The 21,639-nt window shown below is 37.3% G+C and overlaps 1 long non-coding RNA gene across 1 annotated transcript in view; it reads right to left on the bottom strand.

Moving 5' to 3' along the window:
* Window positions 1-1,088: 1,088 nt before the first annotated feature.
* The window catches only part of LOC137470259 (uncharacterized), a 30,610-nt gene continuing 10,059 nt past the window's right edge, over window positions 1,089-21,639 (bottom strand). The window contains exons 2-4 of the long non-coding RNA XR_010996968.1: window positions 11,519-11,587; window positions 8,349-8,404; window positions 1,089-1,541 (exon numbers count right to left, since the gene is read on the bottom strand). This is a non-coding gene — a long non-coding RNA (uncharacterized lncRNA). The remainder of the gene's footprint in view (window positions 1,542-8,348; window positions 8,405-11,518; window positions 11,588-21,639) is intronic.

The following is a 21,639-nucleotide window of genomic DNA, read 5'->3' as shown; positions in this document are numbered from 1 at the left end:
ATTGCAACATACAGAACACTGACACCTTTCCTCCTTATCTCCACAGGAGGAAAGGATGCCATTTCCTCAGAGACTGGAAGAGAAAGAACCTATTTTTCAGTGAATCACTCTGACTACTCTGCCTTGGAAAGATGTGAGACAGATCCTCTAAGCAGTGAGAATAAAGGTTACATTTAGTGTAACTTTTTCTATTGCTATTAATATTTTATTAAAATATTAATATTTTCAGCTGGGCTCCTTCTTTAGGAAAGAATATATGTGCTGGACATAGCACCTGTGGGCATAGAATTTAAGGCTGCATGTGATGATACTGCAGCTAAACCAGCCGGCCTTAACAGTTTCCTTCCTTCATCAAAGGAAAAAATCAGATTGGATTCCATTAATCTTCTGCCTTTGAGCTCTGAAAAAGGGAAGGAGAACAATTCTGGGGAGTCAGTAAGAAGCAGCTGGAACCATTTCTCCTGGGTCCTTGGGGAATCTCAATATTCACTGTGGCAAAGCAGAAGAGGTCCAGCTCACCATGGAGATATTTCTTGTGGCCACATCTGTGAGGAGGCACCTTTTAGAGTCACTAATGCCACCCCCATGTTCTGGCTTGTGTGCACTGTGGCAATGTAGATGGCCATGGTTTTGAGTTGGGTAGGTAGCACTTTCTCAATAATTTTTCCTAGTTTGAGTTAATATTCACTTTCAGCTTTTTAAAACTTTTCTTCCTATTTTCTTGCATTCTCACCCTTTTTTTAAATATGCTTCTTTTCATCACCATTCATTTCATCTTGGCAGTAAAAAAAATAAATATATAAATGAGGGAAATTTATTTTTCTTATGTGAAGAGAGAGAAAACAACTGGAAACATTTCATCAAAATATAAAGACCATGTAAGGAATTTAGAAGGAAATACTTTTTTTTCCCTCGCAAATTTTTTCAATATTTTTCAGCAAATCTGCATAGGATCTGTTTTAGCAATTTATATATTAAACATACATATGTATATTCTAAACATAACTCATAAAATTAATTATGATTCATAGAAAGATAAAATGCAGTGTATTTTATATCTCTTTTGTTTCAAAAGTGTTGGTGTTCTGGTGCACTGAGGGAATCAGATCTATCTAAGGCTTTTTTGTTCCAAAATAAAAGTGATTCTTCTGAAGTTCCGAACCAAAGAAACAATCTGGAAGTATCTATACATGTCTTCACATATTTTAGCCCAGACTTGTAGTCAACTCAAAACAAAAAAATCTTGCAATTCATTTTAAAAGTGATATTAGAGAAACAAATCCAATATCAAGATGAAAGCCTGGAATTACAGACTTCATCTGGGATATTTATTCTTTTGCAGTTCCTATTTCTTGAGTTATTCTAATTACTGATTTCTCTTACATTTTCATCGAACTTGTAGTAGGTTTATAGAATGGTAAACTCACCTCTCTGGTGTTCCCGGTGAGGAACAGACAGGTGAGCACATTTTCCTGTACAAATTAATGTAGTTGGACTCTGTGTAGCTGTGCTGACCTGAGCCTCTCCCTTCAGTTCCGCCTCTAGTTGGAGCACACAGTCATTACAGTTAATGGTGCTTTGAATTCCAAATTAAAGAGGTATTTCTGACAGAATCAACTGCCCCATAGAACCTCCTCCAAAAAAAATACACTTTGAAAGAACTTGCAATGTATTTTATAACAATACCATTTAAACAAATCATTTTTGTGTTTATAAGATGGTGGAAATTGAGAACAAAAATCCTAAATTATCCATCTTGCTATCCTAGAAAAATGTCAGGTTTTGTGTCTCACACATCATCAAATCAGTGGCACTAGCTGTCTAGAGTTCTAGAAGTTTTACAAGCCAGGATACATGTTATGATTTTCTGTGCAAAGACATAGGAAATCTAAACACAAGAAAACATTTCAGAATCACTGGAGGATCAGTATCATCAATATTTTTCAGTGTCATGTCTTCTGCTTTTTAGAGCCCATTCTTATGGATGAACAACAGCAGAAACCAAACAATATTTTGTTTAAAGTATTTATATCAGAACTCCTTGCAGCTTGAGAATACAGAGTGACTTTAAAACATACATAAACTAGAAGCTAATAATTTAATGCATCTTGTACAAGGAACATGGTAATACCTTCATTAAACAACAAAAAAAAAAAAAAAGACAGAGGAAAATCAAATTATGTAGAAACAAACAAACAAGCAGCCTTGGTTCCTTTGAATATTCCTAGATGCAAAAAGTTGCCCATGTTAACAGTGGCTTTCCAAAAAGGAGGCATTTATATGAATATATGTCTATTTGAAGTGCAGATATCTCACAGTGTCTCTGTCTTAGCTCTTATGGAAAACTTCACAACACCACCTGACTAGGTGATGGGGTGTTACATGTTTAGCATCAGAGCAAGCATCTGATGTGGAAGACTGTTTTCCTCACTCACAGAAGGAGAAAAGAATAGTACAGTGAAATTAAGAGCATTTAGATAGTTTGAGATAAATAGGTGTCCTCTTAGTTGCAGTGAGCCTGGTCCTGTCATTTACAGTGGAGGGTTCTTCATTCTGCTCTTCAAGAAGATGGGTAATGGAAAAGTAAACAAAATCCTTTGCTTCCAGGCCCCCAAAACACTATGCTCTGAATTTGTACAGGTGGTTTTGAGGATATAGAGCTACAGTCTTACTTGCTGGTCCTTATTCACCCAGAATGTGCTGGCTTGCTTTATACTTAGAAGTTGAACAATCCCATGGAACATTGCTAAGACCTGGAAGTCGACTGTCACAACTGTGAAAAATGCTAGACTGGTAGCTGGCAACATTTTCACTCAGACCAACCAATACTCCCTCTGTCAAAGAGCCTTTAGAATGATGCAGCCCCCTCAGGCCAAAGGCTTCACTGGATGGAGAGTTTGGAGGGAACTGATATGATTTGGAGTTTAATATTGTGCACATTGTCAGACTGTACAAGCTGTCCTTAACATAGAGAACAGACTCTGGGACAGTGATTTACAAGGAAAGGTGGGCTACTGATTCCAGTCCACTAAGACTTCTTTTATTGGCCTGTAGCACAGGATTGATTGCACACAGCCAGCAGAGCACATGGGTAGAAGCAAATATTAGTGCACTCTCTGGTGGGTTTTCCCAGCATTTCTGATTTCTGGCTCCTTTATGCTTCTGTCCTTGCTAGTGGTACCTCTTTCAGTTGCCAGACATCCATTCCCTTGATTTTTATCATTTGGTCAAGGGGTTCCCTGAATAAATCATTGGTTTCTCCATGGATTTGGCTGAAACAGAGAAAAGATTTCTATCTTCATTCATTTTGCAGTCAGGGAGATGACAACCCTGAGAACAGGTTTCCCAAAGCAAATATGGAATCACAAGTCATGTGAAGCTGCCACAGTAGCCTGTGAAACCTTTGACCATAGTATCTTTGACATGACACTGACAGGAATGTTTGTTGTGTCTATGTGACATCACAAATATTCCCCTCCTCATCTTGGTATCAAATATCTTTAAAGCATGTGAAGCAGTCTCTATTAGAGATGTTAGACAATGGATTGAAGCACAGTAGTACCAGGTTATTCCAGGAACCTGTGGAGGAAACATTTTAAAATTATTTTGTTGTCCAGAATTTGATGTAGACTTCTGGAGTTCACTAAGCCTTCATAAGTAACTAACAGTCCATAATCATTGCAGAGGAACCTGGATGAGATGGATGGGGTTATGTAGCCTGGAGAAGAGAAAGTTCTAAGGAACTCATTATTGTGGCCTTTCAAGATATAAAGGGGGCTTGTAAAAAAGACAGAGAGATTTTTTACCAAGGGATATTGCAACAGATCAAAGGACAGTGGTTTTAAACGGAAAGACCGTACATTTAGACTGGGCATAAAGAAGAAATATTTTTACAACAAGGATGGTGAGACAGTGGAACAAGTTGCCCAGAAGTTTTAAATGCCTTGTCACTGAAAATGGAAGGAATTTAATGGAAATGGCCTCAAGTTGCACTCAGGGAAATTTAGATTACAGATTAAGATTTTTTTTTTTTTTCACAGAAAGGATTGTAAATCTTTAGAACAGATTCCCAGGCAAGTGGTGGAGTCATCATTCTTGGAAGTCTTCAAAAAATATGTGGATATGGCAATTGAAGGAATAGTTTAATGGTGAACAAGGCAGTGGTGCTAGTTTGACAGTGGGACTTGATGATCTTAAAGGACTTTTCTGACCTTAATGATTCCATGACTGGATATGTTCAAGGTAAGGCTGAAAGGGCCTCTGAGCAACTTGATCTAGTGAAAATGTCTCTGCCCATGTGAGGGGGTAGAATAAGTGATTTTTAAAGACCTTTTTCCTCTGAAAGTATTCTGCAATTCTGAGAGTGTAAGCACCACTAGGAAACCCATTCAGCCCATCCACAGACATGACTTGCCTGGAAGAACACATCTTTCTTTACTGGCTACAAACATAACCCACGGTGGTTTTGCACTTTAGTGTTTGGGAAAAGAATTACTATTCAGAGGGGAATCTAAATTTTTGCCCTCCATTATCAGCATTGCCTGAAATTAATTTATAAATTATAATTAGCAGAGAGCTTCTTTGCAAATATGAAAGAGAGAAAATTAAATAAATTTTTGTTGTGGAATTAAGTTTAATTAACTAGCATATTTACTAGAAATAAGCAAGCAATTAGATAAATTGACAAAACATATAGTCCATAAACGGTTTCTCCATATTTTAACAATGTCGTGGTCTATACCAAGAACATATATGTTGCTCTGGTGCTGAGAGGATCATCATTTCAAGCAGACTCTGTGGTTTTACTTTGCTGCAAGACTCTGACTGCATAAAGCTGGACAGTGCACATATGCATGGAACAATTTGCTACTTCAATCAAATACAGATTGATCAAGGAAAGAACAAAGCAACTTTATTACAGCTTGAAACAACATCACACAACTGGAGTTAACCTGTTAAAAGAGCAGGGTCTCTTAGAAAGGATTATTGGATATATTTAAATATCTGCAATATTTAAATATTGGAATATTTAAAATATTTCAAAATTCATTCATCCAATTTAGAACTGGTTAGAAAAATCAGAAGCAAATATCATAATAATAATTTCTTATATATCTCATATTTGTGGGTTTTTTTACACTAAAAATGTAACAAAATTGTAAAACTCACTCACTCCTTACATAACAGTTTTGGAAATAAATAAACACAGACTTAGTTTTTTTATGGGATTTTTAAGACACATTTAGTAAAAATAAAAAATAATCACCCTCACAATAGAATTATGGTAGGGTTATTCAGCAACCATCTTCTGAGAATGTTATTTCTGAGTAAGTCCTGATACTTGTTTGTCAGTTGATGCACTGACCTTACATGTGTAAGACTTCATATTAAATTCTGGACATTGGATGCATCCAATGTCCAGCATCCAACTGTGCAGCACAAATACAGAATAACAATGGCTTGCTTCACTGTGCCCATTTGGGCTCTAGCAGGACATGCCTTTACCAGCAATGGAGTTCATGGCAGCTGCAGGTGCCAGTCCCACACTACACAGTCATGCAGAGCCACATCCTGAAGGATCAGGCATCCACATCGCAAGTGGATATATCTCAGTGTCTCTGAGAATGGCTTCAAGTTCAAGTTCCTGCACCAAGAACTACTTCAAGTGCTTCAGGTGTGAAATTGAGTGTCCATCATAAGACAGCAACTGAAATGGCAAATTTGCACCTAAGAAGGACCCATTCAGTTCAATAAATCATTAATAATTCCACCCATTGCATACTAGATTTAAAGAACTTGATATTCTAGAATAAGGTAATGGCACAGATTTTACCTAGTCAAATTCCAAATGAGAGGTCATACCTATAGTACATGGCACCAGTTTTCAAAGAGAAAAATTTAGGCATCATTGAAGCATATGGCTGGAATGGTGCCATGAATCACTGCAGAGTTGTTCCCATGCATTGGTACTTACAAGTTTTCTGGACTTCCAATAGTTTTATTAGTTAAACATCTAGAAGAACTTGGCTTCGATTTCAATTTGAAAGTTTTTTCTGTTATCTAGTTCTAATTTCCTCTTTTCCAAATTGTTATTCTTATCCTGCTTATGAAAAGCATAGAAAAAAAGTCTCATTATTTTTCTCATCCTAGATCTTTTTAGATCTCTTCTTGTGCCACCAGTTCATGTCCCACTCCACTCAACTGCAATCTTCCCTTTAAAAATATCAGTTCTTTTTGAATTTTCAGAGAAGTCATGTTTTCTTAATCTCTTGGATTTTTGCTCATCTTTGTACTCTTTCCAGTATGTCTATATGTTTCTTTACATGTGGCAGTTAGAGTAGAGTGTGGCAGAGTATTTCATCTGAGGGCTTCCTGGTACTGAGTACGATGGAATCTGCTTTCTCTCAGAGGCAACACCTCTATTATTAAACTCCCAAATGAGAATTGTCTTTTTTGCAGTAGTTTCAAGGAGAAATTGATAAATTTTGTGCTCCCCTATAGCTCCTGGAGGCTTTTTCACACTGGTGCTTTCTGACTAGTCTGTGCAGTTGTTTTTTTTTCCTTCTTAAGAGTTTCTTTCTTCCAATTTTTATGCTGGAATTCATAGAGAAAAATGTTTGATGAACTTTTGCAAGTTTTGTAGTTATGTTTCAAAATGGATCACATTAAGTGTAGAATAACTCAATAATAATAAAGCTGAAAAGTATGAATTTGTTGCATGTAATTTGCACTGTACCTGTCTGTGCTTCTGTCATCTAATTTTGGAGTGTTAAGCTATTTTGTGATGAGTCGGCCTTGGCTCACAGCTCAACACCCACCCAGCTGCTTGCTTACATGTCACTGTCACCACCACACCTCACTGGGACAGAGTGGGGAAGAAATTGGATGAGAAACTTCGTGGGTTGAGAAAAAGACAGGGAGATTTCTTCCTAATTACCATCACAGGAAATACTGAAAGCTGAGGTGGTGGGGGAGGAAAGAATAATTTATTGTCAATTGAAATAGACTTCAGTAGTAAGGATCAAAAAGGCAAACACTAAACCAAACACCTTTCCTCCTCCTCTACCAGACTTCACTCCAACAATCCAAACTCATTTGCATCCTCCCCAGCAGCACAGGAAGGATGGATGATGGGGGTGGTGATCAATGCATAACAGTTCTCTCTTCCACTCCTTTTCCCTCATACTTTTTTCCCCATTACAGCATGAGTCCTTCACAATCACTGCAGCCCTTCAGGATGAACCTGCTCTGCAGAGTATGGATTATTCATGGGCTGTAGAGAACTACTGCTCTGGAGCTTGGAGCCTGCTTCTTGAACCGTGGTACACCCACTCTTCTTTCCCACCAGATTCTGCTCCCTCCTCCTATCTCCCTCTTGCATTATTTACCCTCTCTTGAATGTGCTTCCTCAGCAGCACCACTGATTCTCCAGAGGCACCACCAGCTCTCCAAGTGGGCTGAGCTCTGGCGCAATGAATCTGCTGCAGAGGAGGCTGGAAGTGGCTGTAACAGGCACTGGGCAGTCCCTGGCCTCTCCCTACAGCCCGCCCACCACCAAGACCCTGCCACATAAACCCAACACGTCTCTGAATGTCCCTGTGACCCTCACCCTCCCCTGTCTGGGGACATGCGGTTTTGATGTTATCCAACCCTTCCTACAGCAGCATCTCAACAGCTGTGCAAAGGCACCAACCTTTCTCATAAAGCTCTGCCAAAATCAAGGGAAGAGACTAAGGAAATCTTGGGGAAAATTAAAATAAAATAAAGTCTTTGATTTCAGAAAAGGCAGCAAGTATCAATAGGTACAAGCCCAATTCGGTTTAGATTATTTAAAAAATCAGCTACAACAAGCATAACAATGCAGTGACATAATGGCTATTTCAAATCAGAGCAGAAGAGAGCTATATTTACTGCAGTAGCAGTTTTATGGCCAGAATATCATCCACATTATCAGCCTCAGCAACATGTTACACAAATAATTTGTGATGAAATTGTGAGAGTATCGTTTGCAATAAAGTGGTCTAATCCACATACATTTATTAGTAAGCATTTCTCTGGCCTTTTTTATTTATTTCTGTTATAAAAACAAATCATGTTTACAGATGTTATTGTGCTGATTTATAGTATCTTTAGAGAAAGAACCTTTTCAGGCTACAAAAATTATGTCACTTTCATTTACATTAAAATATAACTTCTCTGTGGTCATTAAGCGAATTATATTACTTGAGGTAAAGCATATTCAAGGATCTACACATAAATAAAACCAGGTACATTACAAGCATTATTGTGATATTTATCACTGATGGAGCTTATGATTGCAGAACTATATAAAAATCTTTAGGGGTTACCTTAGCTTAATGGTGTTCTTCCCTTTCACTCACCATCCATTTCTTATTGCAAACATCTGCTTGGAAATAAAAAGGGTTTTATATTTCCCTGGGACATACTTGGCTCTACTAGAACATTGCTCATTTTATTTAAGAAATACTTAAGTTTAATCAAGTTTTTAATTCCAGAAATATTACAGCCACTCATCTTGAATGACTTGCAACTCTAATCTATATATTTAAAAATGTCCTTAATGAAAAAGAATAACGTAATAGCTATTGTTGGATTATATAGCAGAAAATTAACTTCTTTGCTTTCTCTCTTGATTAGTGCTCTGGCATTTATTCAGGGGCTTGGCCTTGCTCATTTTAGCCTTGGTGTAATAATAATAACAAATGAACTCTATTACTCTTACTGTTTGCTTACTTCTGTTCTAGTGTTAGGTACTCTCCAGTTCATCTTGTAAATTACAGCTAATATAAGGGAGAAATATCTATATACGAACAAAAGAAAACAAGTTCCTTATAAACTTTACAAGAAACATTCTTTTTGAAATAAATCTAATGGTTTTGAGGAGAAGAAAATTATGTGTTTTGCACTCACACTGATGAATGCAAAATTATATACCGTATTTCACTTACTAATATGAACTAGTAAAATTCATGGCATGCTGTTTTACAGGCAGTAAAATACTTTTTCCAGATGTGGCTTCATAATTCTCCAAAGACTATCATAGTTATCATAAGATTTATGGGGGATAATTTATTAATCACATTTTTTTTAACTCTGGAAATCTGTTTAGTAAGATGAAAGGGAGCTTTAAAATTAGTCATTTTAACCAAATGTGGATGGCATTATGATATCAAGTTACTCCTTTTGTTCAAATTATTTTTAATGACTTTATTTGTTTTATAGCCTCCACAAGTCAGTACCAACTTGGTGGTAATGATATATCCGGCAAAACTCGAACATTTTGAAAACCAGCAAGAAAACTTTTTCTAACACACTAAATTAACTTAACTGTGCTATACTATTGTTACAGCTTATTTAGGGATATGTAAGCTACTTAAATTTATTTTTGTAAGATTTGAAGGAGACAAAGCTTATAAAAACTATGCCTCATGACTCTAACCCAGCTTCCTTAATGAAAGTTTGTAAGTGGATCATATGCATAAAACACTGCAAAGGCTGAATGCTGATTTAAATTCTGTATTTTACAACCAAGTTTATACTGCTGAAGCAGTTTTATTAAATCTGTAGTGAATGTCCAATACATGATAGATCTGATCCTGCAAGCTATTTCATGCACAGTTGGCCTGATCCTCTATGTACCATGGCTAGGGTAAATAATTTTCTTAAACCTTGCACCTTTGGGCCATACCCAGAGCTCCAGGTTAATTGATTTCAGCACCAATTCCATGACAGATCAATTCCTTCATCAGTCCCTCCAGCTGAATCATGTGAATGGTGGCAAATGCGGATGGCCTGTGTGTGAGATTTGGGAATGATATCCCAGACCACAAGGGCTCAAATAGGCATCTGGTACCCACTGATTTGCATTAACTTCGCACTAAGCTCCCCGTGGTTGAACCAAAACATTCTGTTCCCCAAAAGGCTCACAATTTCCAGTCCTGTCCAGTTATATTAAGATATTTTAGTGCTTTTTAAATTCCACTACAAGCCTAGGTTTAGAGGAATGAGTTGAGCTTTAGCTCTCCATTTGCAGGAGATACTCAGGATCTCAGATACTTGCATGCTCGCATATGAGATTCCAGTTACTAAGATCCATACTTCCTGACATCTAAAAGCACCTTAAATTCAATCCTGACATGTGGGTCACCAAGCCAAGAAGAAGACATGAGGGCAATTTGATGCCAAATTGGCATTTGTCTTATTGAGTGAAACAGAAATAAAAAGTTTGGAATAGATTAGCGTTACTGGCTGAAGTGTGAGAGAATACTGAAGAAGGAACTGGAGGAGATGGTAAAGGGTCACATGAAGTCCTGTTATAGGAAGGTATTCAGTACTTGGAATACAGATTTATAAACTGATATTCTTAAGCAGAAATGATGGTAGCTATTTTCCATCACATATGACACAACCCAAGCTTTATCTTTGTCGTGTGACCACTATGACACCAATGCTTTCACCACTACACAACAGACTTCATGCAAAAAAAAGTGGAAATTAGGCATTTCCCTTTCATACAGGCTTTAGAACTGCAAATATTTCACCTTCTGTTAAGAACTGCCTAACAGTTAAGCAACCCTTTAGCTCTACTTCTCATAGAATGGTTCTTTTGATTTTAGGATCTGAGGATTAAATAATTCTACACCTTGTGTATTGCGTATTGTAAGATGATGCCTATAGTAAAGCCAGCCTTAATAGCCTTCTGGTGCAGAACTTCTGATTTCCAAATACATGGATGAATGAGTTAAGGAAGATGATGTGGCATTCATCTGGAGCTGAGCCTACAAAATAAGTGAAGGAACTTTCCACCCCAGTGCTGTTGATATCCTTGCTCAGCTGCATAGCATTAATTTTAAAATCTTGACTGAGCAACATGAGTTGGTTTTGCATGTGATACTGCAGAGGCAAGCTATCAAGATGAATATTTCTGATATAAAGCTTGATATAGATTATACATCCTGCACGAATACAAGTAGATACATGTATGTGTGCACTTGCATGCATAGATTTTGAGGTAACTAATCTAAACCTAAGAAAATTCAACCGTGTAGCTGATTTTTGTACCAAAATTTGGAGTAGAGACTACATGCTATTGCTATGCTATAGCTCTAAAAGTAATGAAGGTGTCTTGCCTAACTGTAGACTACATTACAGATGTTTACATCCAAGGTAGTCAATCATGCCTGTCTTTGTGTTCAACAGAGAAAAATAAACATTTTCTGGGAGTAATCCATCTGGACTATTTCCGATGTGTTTTAGAATGCGGATGAATTGTTCTGTGCAAAAGCCTGTTTCTTTTTACTGATTACCTAGGGCCTGGAAAACCAGTTCAAACTTAGATGTCTACTTTGTAGATGTCTAAATTTAGGCAAATTAATCCCATACTCTGTGTTAAAATAATTTCCTACTGATTTGGAATATTCCAGATGTTCACAATTTTACCATATCATGGTTTTATTCAGGCTTACAAAAGCAAATAATCCGCGTTAGGGGAACCCACCTTTTTAAATGAAATGGCTTTTGTTCATGCTGTAGTTCTTTTTATTCTTATCCTTGCCAAAATAATTTCCTTTAAGAGAGTGAAGAAGTATAAATCATTTTTACAATTTTGGAAATTGGTTTATAGTATTTTAAAACATTTTTATGATTTTGGAAAATTCTGACAATTTTTTTTTCTCCCATTTCTAGAAAGACTGGTGCGACATCTGAAAAAATAAGACATCAACATGCTTATTTAATCTTTCATATGGTTTTATTTTTCATTTCCAACTGATTCAGAAAAAGCTGGAAGGCAGTTCACAGTTTCTAACAGCAAGTTCACACAAAGCTTTATAAGCTCAGTGAAACCCTCCTCACTGTTGGTACAAAGAATATTGGAAAGATAACTTCTTGGAGTCATCTACAAAAAACAAGATTTTTTTATGTTTCTGACACTTAGCTAAACTTTTCCTTGACAAATAGTTGAGTAATGAAATTTACTGGTAGAAGAGAGATTGTATTACAAAAATATGTGTTTATCTTAAGAATGGGAGTATTTCACAGATGATTCAAACCATGATTGGGCTCTAATAATTCAGGCCCCACAACTCTTTAGAAACATTAAATATCACAACTTTACTCCTTATATATGGTTTCTATTTTATAGCTTCTTTTTATGCTGCCCTGAGGGCTAGAAGAACTTTTTTCAAGTGAATTCTGGCATATTCGTATATTATATAACTCATTGAGGGAAGAGAAACTACCAATCACCAAATAACAATAAAAACAAACAAAAAAAAATTTAAAAATCAGTAAACAGGCAGTCCTGTGCCATTCTCTAAGAAACTATAAAAGCCTCACAGATCACTGTGCCTTATCAAGGAAAGATGGTAAATGAAATCCTGACTTTGACACTGCTGCTCAACAGGTTGGCCTTCACCGGTCTGCGGAGCCCCCAGCTGCTTCACATAGAGATCATTTTCAGAGAAGGTCTTCAAGACTAATTTCACTGAACCTCAACACCTACAAGCAAGACTGCTCTTTATTATGGAACTTTGTCCCTTCATGAAATAATGGAAAAAATGGGTATGTCCAGATACAAACCCATCCGCAGGTGAATAATGCTCTGAAAGTGCCTTTTTTCTCCCTGTGCACCTAGGAGAATATTTCTAGATCAACCTAGGAAATGTTTATGAATTTCACTGTCATTGATTTTTATGCAAAATTGATCAGGCTTATTAGATATCTTTGGAGTTTCTGTTGCAAAGTTTCACCCATATTTTTATTTACTTATTCCCTGTCAATCATATTCATAATTTATTGGAACTGAATTGGTAGGACATAATTTTGCACTCAGAATTACAACTAACCTCCCCTTAGTCAGACATGACTGTTGTCTTGCTTTGCATACAAGGGCTAGCATGATAATAGCTATAAGAAAAGGCTTGTGCATAACACTAATCAGGTATTTAAGTTATTTGTCAGATGGCTGCCAAAAAGTAAAACGCCAAGAAGAACAGAGCTTGATGTAAAAAAGTTACACTATTAACAACCAAGGGACAATCATAAAGTTTAGTTCTCCCAGATGTGTACTATAACATATATAATAAAATCTGCACTGAACTTTAAACTATTCTCCTTGTTAACAGAAATGTGTAAATTATAAACTGGTTGGCTATTAAAGAAAACATCCATGGATAAGACATCTTCTCTAACAAAAGAATGATTGTAGCCCATTTCAAATTATTTTGGAGCCATCCCAGATTGAAGAGAGCAATTCACAATTCCCAGGATAACATGACCAAGGAAGGCAGGCATTCTTTTAACAACCATGTTGGAACATGATCAAGCAAATCCTGCATTATCTCAAAAATGCCTGACAAGGATACCTGAGAAAATCTTCTAGAGTATCTGATTATAAAAACCCAGAGTACCTACTCCCTTAATTGATCAACAGCTATATTTTTCACATTGCAGCTGTGTCCAAAAACCACATAGAAATATTACAAGATATCATTGAATAGAATAAATATGTCCTTGACCAGTGTCTCACTTAAGAAGCTTATCAGCAGAACAGAAGAGGACATCATGATAATTCCTTGCCTCCAAGATAATATTCCTTTTCTGTAGGACCCTGCCAAGGTCTTACAACATTTTAACATCCCTAATCTCTATTACAGGCAAGATCTGTACTTTGATTTTCTCTTTTCATTCAAGGGCATAACACAAACTACCATTAAAACATATCATATCAAACAGAATAAAAAAACAGGCATAGTCTAAAGTGCCTTGCTCCAGGACATCCTTTATAAGAATATGAACTCTATGAACTCCCAAGATGGATGCAGCAGGTTAATTGCAGAAAGGTTTTGCAAACCAGTGTCCCTCTGGTTTTCATCCTTGTTTATTAGAACAGCACACAATAAATTAATGTTGCTCTTTTACTGTCAACAGCTTGCTATCCTCAGCTTGAATGTGCCTATGTTTCAGCACTGTCTGAAAAGATGACCAGTTCAAACCAGATATATACTCTGTAGGTAGCTGACTTCAGATGCAGTAAATCACTTCCATTCATTTCAGAAAAGAGATTGGTCAGGAGCCATACAGAGTTTCAGTGGGACTAATGAGACCTCTTTCCTCCCACTCCCTTCTGCCAGCCCTCACTACTCTGTCTGTTGGGGGATCCTGCTCGCCTCCTCCTCCTTGGTCTTGTTCCATGCCAGGATCTGCTCTGGTTCAGGAAAAGCAAAGTGTAAGATGCAGGGCTTTCAGCACGGCATCATCTGCCTCAAGCAAAACTAGCTGCTAGAAAACTCCAGAGCTCAAGGCTGTGACTCTGCTACTGTCCCAGGGCTTTCAGGTATTCTCCATGCCATCCAGATGACTCTTTAAAGGGAGAGGCAGAGAGTTTGGAGGAGATGGACTTACCCCATCACACAGCAAGGAGACACGGTGGCCATTTATGACTTCCCTCTGACTGTTATAGTGCCAGCAGAACAGCACTGGAGCCTCATCTTCCCTATTCCATGGTGACACCAAACCCCTCTGGCTCTCTGGCACTTGCTGGCTGGGAGGACCTGCACCACTTCCAGCTCAGAAATGCATCTGTGGTGGGCAGGAGACCTCCAGGAAGGTGGGCAGCCCATTTGCAAATTTATATTTCATCTCTGTTTTCCTAACTCACAATATACCTTTTTAGGTTTTCACGTTCTATGAAATGAACTTTCAGATTATTGCATTTATCTCTAGTTTCACACTGTTGCTTAATTCAGATGGCATCTTTTCCTTCTCCCTGAATGGAAAAAAAGGTAGCAACACTATGTAAATTCTACTGTCTCTATTGCCTTTTCTATATGCTCTTGGGAAGGGGAAGAATCACTGAATTTGTTAGATAAAACCAGCAAATCTAAACTAACCCTTTGTTGATACACATGCCTGCCTCATGGCTTCAGACAGACAAATCAAGCTATGCACTGAGGGTTGTTTACAGTCTGAAAAGTCACAGACAGGTACATGAAGTGATACCACATTTCATTTTTAATATTCAGATGGGAATTCAAAGGATTACTCAACAAATTATACACTCTGATTTCTTGAAATTGACAGATGAGTAGAAGTAATGTTGTACTTATTGCTTCTGATTTTACTGCTTGTAAAACTGATATGAAAGACTTAAACAGTAGGAGACGACCATCTTTACTTAATTTCTACATTTTATTCAACCAAAGGGAACATTTTTCCCTTTTCTGGGAGTAGAATGCAGAGTTTCTTTTGCAATAACTTTGCACACATGTTCATCATGGCTCATAATGGCGGGTGGTTTCTCATCTTTATACCATCTTTTAATCATAAATTTTCTAAGAATCACGGAATGTTTTCACTTGAAAGATTCATGGGATCAACATCTGTTGTATAGAATGATACAGCTGAAGAAGACCTAATACAGGCAGTTTAATGTTACTTAAAGATCAGAGATTGCAGAGAAAGTCTTTATACATGCTCTGAAGCCATTTTTGTGTCTTCCATAGACTCTTTCCAATCTTTCTATCTATTCCATCTCACACCATCTAGGCAAACTTTCCTTCTGCTTCTCTTGTACCATTTAAATGAGGACAAGAAAAAATGTTTGCTACAAGAAAGGAATGAGTCACTGCTTTATACAACCAACAACAAAACCATTTTGCAGAAAAATGCTTTGTTATGGCATATATACTATCTAAATTTATGAACTTGATATTGGTTATGGGCCAATAGACTCTTGTTAGGTCTAAGGTTCAATCTGTTCATTTGCAGGTATATATGCAAACATTTTATTGTATTGTAAAAAGTGAAGTCAGATAAATAGTGGGAGTGAAAAAGAAAGGTGGTGGGTTTTCTTTAGTTTTCAGATTCTAGAAACAAAGGAGCAGAAAGCATATATTACTTATTTAAGGTAATATAGGAAACCTATACCAGAAGAAGGAATTGATTTTTTTTTTTTTTTTTTTAATTTAGGAACCCTACCAGAAATTTATGTCTTTTCTCTTGTCTCTAAAATCAGCCCATCATCACATTGTAGTTTTTCTGTTGAATCTTATCTGATAGTTTTGCCAATTCTTAGACTGTGGCTTGGGAGATTTCCAGGTTCTGATGTACAGTGTACATGTTTGTTTCTGTGTGTGTGGTGTTGGGTTTTTTTAATAAGACATTCAAGAACAAAAAAAGGCATAGAGTGACAGTTAAAGAAATAATTTTCCGCATCACATCTTCCAATTATGTGTAATCTCTTTTGCATGTCATGTTTCCTGCATCTGCAGATAGTCAGAATGGGTTTCAGCAATAGCATGTGTGCATCCAGAAAACTTCTAACTCTTTGGAGCACTACATAACCTATATTTTTGTAGTCTACCATTTTTAAATGGCAAAAGATTTCAAAAAATCATCAAATGTTTACTATGTCAGACAAAAAGGATAAGGTGCACATGCAGGTAACTATCACCTGCAGGTATAGAAAATATTTAAGGATTGATATAATTATATAAACTTTTCAACTAGACACTTCTAAAAGCTTTTCTTATCCAATAGGATGATGCCAGACTACTGATATTGCAGGGTACTTACGAATTTGGTAAAAGACCGTGTTCACTTTAGACTCATAAGGTAATACTGAGTTCAGGTGTTACAAAACTTGCAGGAAAAGCAAGAGGGCAGCTCTTCCCTGGATCTAGCTGCTTCTCATTACCTGTAACTCAAGAATTTGAGTCAGGTGGTTTCTAGCCTGCCCCCACATTCTAGTGGTCATTGGCAATGGCAAGTCCCACTGGGACATGAAGAAGTCTGGATCCAAGGAAACACAGCTTAGTGCATCTGAAGTTAATAGCAGGCAGCAAAGAGAATACTGAAAGAGAAAAGGTATGATTGAAAAAATATGACTGAAGGGTGGGATGCGGATGAAGGAGACTGGCAAAGTGAGTAGAAAGAGTTGTGCATAGACTAGAAAGAAAAAGAAGGGGAACTCTTTCTTTATATCAAAAATTTGGAGCTTACCAGAAAAAAGCAAAGGGATCTCTTGATTGTGTTTTTGTACAGTGGGCATAAAGCCTATGTGAGTCAAAAGGACTAAAATCAGCTGGATGAAAATACCGCTGAATTAATCCCAATGGCTTTTTGTTGTCAAGCAAGCTATCTGTCCCCACTATTTCTGTGTTTGTCAGGCTGTCTTGGCTGACCTGAAGCAGCTCAGAGACACTCCCGGTGAATCTGTGCACCCTTGGATCTGGTCCCACAGGGGAGCCATTTCACCAGGCTCTGAAACCCAACCCTTCTTGCATGAAACACAGCTATTGTTTAACAGTTCTGAGCAACAAGTTGAGGGCAGGAAATGAAGAATAATGTCGCCACTTGAAACAGCTAATTATACTTGTGTTGATCTAGTGTTAAACTTTCCTGTTATCATTGGCCATACAGTCATGTTTATCTTTGTGCTGAGGTTTTCTAGTGGCTTCATCTTGTCTTGGGCTGCAGTCTGTGTTATGCAGAAATGTGAAAGAGACTTTTTCAACACCAGCTGTGCCTTGCATTTCTTTAAGCCCTGCTTGCCAGTATAGATGTACTTTTAGCACCAGAATGCTTTTGATAAGGATGGAACACCACAAAAGTAAGAATGCTAAGAAATTTAAATATCACTTTGGGTAAATATTATCAGCTAGCAATAAGATCTCTCCAAACAGAGGGGAACTGGAGACAATAATTTCAGTAGTAATGTCCTCTGTTTTACTAAAGAATCTTCATAAGCACAGCACCTTACATTTTCTTTTATCCTTCAAAAGTCCAACACTCCAATTTTTTTTCATCTTAAAGTCAAGAACAGATTTCTGAAATTAAATCTGAACAGGATGTCTGTGTTGTAAAAATAATTCATGTAATCAGCACTTACACCTCTGTGGCTAGGTTAGCTTAGCCACCGATAAAAGAAAATTATAGCCTCATTATTGAGCCCTTCTTAGGGCTGCACTTATTCACAGTAAAAATCTGAGGCATTTTTTCCTGAAGCTGCTTAAGGTACTCATGATTTCACAACAAACTGAGGCTCTAGCCTCTTCTCTGGTATCTACCCACAATTATCTTCTTGTCTACAGAAAAGCTTCATGCAGTTGAGGGATCTGTCCTCATTTCACAATGAGGCTGAAATACAAACCTGAGCTTCAGTTCCTTCACCAGCCAGCCCACACTGCACACACCACCAGAACTCAGCAGTGAGTATGTGTTAAATGCAGAAGTTAGATGTAATATCCAAGTCCACTCCATAATGAAGGCACAGCAGATGTACATATGTGGTTTTAGGGTTCCAGCTATGATCAGCCATGTATCCAGGGTACCCTCAGGTACAGACTGGCACAGAAACTCAGAAGAACTCCTATAAACAGCAGTGTTCAGGCATCAGGTTTCCAGGAGTTGTCCAAGAAATGTGTTTGGGTGGAAAACAGAACTATTCATTCAGGCTGATATTTGAAACCTTCATAATTTGGGATGAAGAGAATGCTTCATATTGTTTTACTTTTGTGAAGCTGGATTTTCATGACAACTTTGTATTTTATTGTTCACATAGTGCATTTATTTGATAAAAGGAACATTTTTGAATGACAGTAAGTATATTCCCCTTCCCAGACTTTTAAGAGTAGCTGCAAGAGCATACATCTGTGACCAAAATTTAGAAGAAACTTAGTGTCTTTTTATTCCATTCTGCAGTGCAGAAGGAAAATTACAAATATCTTTGCAGAACCCATATTTTTATATGTATCATCTCAATATTTCTACTTGTATCATTGTCTGACTGGCATTGCACTGGTTTCTGGCTCTCTACAGCACCTACCTTTATATAAGCATATTAAACAGAGGCAGGTCATGACCTTTAATTACTAGAACACCTCTTGGTGCTGTTTTGATCCAAAGTAATACTCTTCCAGATAATGTCTGGACACAGCTTTCAGGTCTTAGCTGACTCAAAAACCAACAGCCTGTTCAGAGACAGTCAGGTGGTTTTGTAAATTTGAAGAGTTCAGCTGGCTGATCATGAGGTCACTCATGTCAACAGGTCACAGAGCCAGAGCAGAGCCATGGTCCATTTTATTTACTGGTACAAATGCAGCCTCAGAGTACTGTGTTGTGGCTACAAGAACATGGTGTTAATAACCACTCAGTGTTTTCTCAATTCAGTTTCTATGTAAGGTTTCTATGTTCTACTTTTTAGTTTCTACAGCAGCCCCAGCAGATTTCATCCTTTGCATTAGCACAGTGGATACCATTTTTTAAAATTTTGGTTTGCTTTCTCTAGATAGGCATGCCACCAATTTGGATAGCTTCCATTTTGTTGATGTAAGTAGCCAGGAAAACAAATGAAAAACAATGGAAAGAGAATTTTATGCAGTGTGAATACATAACAGACTAATAACACAAGTATGCCTCTCAGCCAATAGGAAGAAACAGAGACTGGACAAAGGTTATGGCTTACAGGCATAAATTTATCCTTTGTGATGAAATGTAACTAGATCCTACCAGTCTCAACTTTAAAGTCTTCCCGAACCTGTAAGGTTACAGGTCTGAACACATCTCCAGCCCTACTTAGCACATCTCTTGATCTTCTGCATTTTTTAAAATGCACAATATAAGAAAGAAACTAAACCAAATTATGACATGATAGGAATTTCAAACTTCCCAAAGAAACACCACAGATATATATTCCAGAGCACAGTTAATGATTCTTCAAAAATACAGGGTACAATACTCAACACTTCAAGAAGACAATCCTTTCACACATTTCTTCCTAAAAAGCATGTATACAGTTAAACAATAACCATGGCATCTATCTTAGGAAAGAGGTCTGTATTTCTTCTTCCAGTTGCTAAAAAAATTGCTTTTTAAAACTTTATAATTTATAATCACCCTTTTCGAGTACATTGTGAAAAAATCAATGAAGATATAGAATTTGACAATAAACAGTATACTATGTTTCCAGGATTTTCTAGTGAAGTCATTTTATTTCAGTACTAATATTAATGTGAAAGGAGAGCTAACAAACTCCTTTGGTAAGGGTGATGAATGCCTATTTTCTTGAGTTATACTGTCTGTAATTCCCATCAGTAAATATACAGAGTAGGTGAATGAGCCCTGCTACACAGTCTTCTTCCAGAGGACACTCCCTGTAACTGGTGAAACTACAGACAGAAAAACACCTCTATTTACAGAGAATAAAAATATCAAGAACTGCTAAAGATGCTGAAGAATTTTCTTACACAGCTGTGTGGCAAAATTTGAACCTTGCCTAATATAGCTGTGTCAACAGTTGTTTCAGTAATTTAAATTTTTTACAGGACAGTGTAAATTTTTTTTGGAGGACAAAGTGGTGTTTCAGTGCAACAACACATAACGAACCCTTCCTGATAATGAGGGCTGGAATGAGATTTAGATAAGTTAATGCAATGGTCTGAAAGTTTGAGTCTTAGGCAGGCTTAAAACTTATGCACAGTCTGCTTTTAGTCAGTGGAGAAAGAAGTGCAGGTACCCCTAAAATGCAACTGCAAAGCCAGGTGTGACATAAATCATTTTGTCTCCACTGACAATAAAGGGAGTGGAGGCAACTGGTTTTGTCTGAACTCTATAACTTTCAGACTTAAGAACATAGCAGCATGTATTGAGTCCAATCAAAGGTCCAGAAACTTATTTTCCTGCATTCAAGATAGACTGAGTGAATTCATAGCAAATGTAGAAACATCTGCAAACATCTGCAAACTTGTCCCTTTACTTCCTTTTAGTTACTGCTGTTGGGATGCTTTAGTACACAATCATTCCTCCACCTGCAGGGAACTCTGGGTTTCAGAGACTTTCTCAGAAATGTTCAAAGTTTTTTTTCAGGGGATAATCCAATTTTGAGTAATAAAGCTGGAAAAGGTTAGACAAAAACACTATAATCTTCCTGGGGGATGGGATGGTTAGATGTAGAACTGGTAATTTTTATTATTCCCAGAGTCATTCCAGCAATATTCATTTTCCTGTTAAAACAGTATGCTGTAAGTCTGTATGGTCAGAATCATCATGCAGCACAGCAGTTCTGTGCCATGGCAATGCAATGCTCAAGAGTGTGTTTTCACTACAGATTTGTTTAGTTTTCATGTTCTTAAAAAAAAAAAAAAGTCAAATAAAGTCATAAAAACTGATGGGGAAGCAGTTTTAAAGCTCCAAAGTCAAACATCTGAAATCTGGAAAAATTCAAATGAAGCATTCCCCATACCACATAAAATGGACCCTCCACACTAGAAACTGATCTGTGAAATGCAAGAAAAGGATCTAAACAGAGGTACAGCCACCTCTGTGAAGGGAATGGTGATGCAGCATTCCCTGAGCTTCACAACAACTGAACCTTTCATCCTAAAGAACTTTCAAAGCAGTAGATTGTGCATGTGCTCTTCCCTGTGCAATATGGGCTTTGTTCTACATGCAGTCAACCCCCTCTGGTCCATGTCCTCTCTGATCGAGACCAAGCCCAGGGAGGGCTCTGTGCCTGTAAAAGACAAAGCTATAACAGAAGTTGTTTGACAATTTTAATTGCAGTGGGGGTGGCCTGTGACTTGTGTCTGGAAGTCAGTGCAGAGCTTTCATGAGGCTTCC

Source organism: Anomalospiza imberbis, chromosome 3 (genome assembly GCF_031753505.1).
Source record: "Anomalospiza imberbis isolate Cuckoo-Finch-1a 21T00152 chromosome 3, ASM3175350v1, whole genome shotgun sequence".
Taxonomy (NCBI): Eukaryota; Metazoa; Chordata; class Aves; order Passeriformes; family Viduidae; genus Anomalospiza; species Anomalospiza imberbis.
This window is presented reverse-complemented; position numbering and strand designations above follow the sequence as displayed.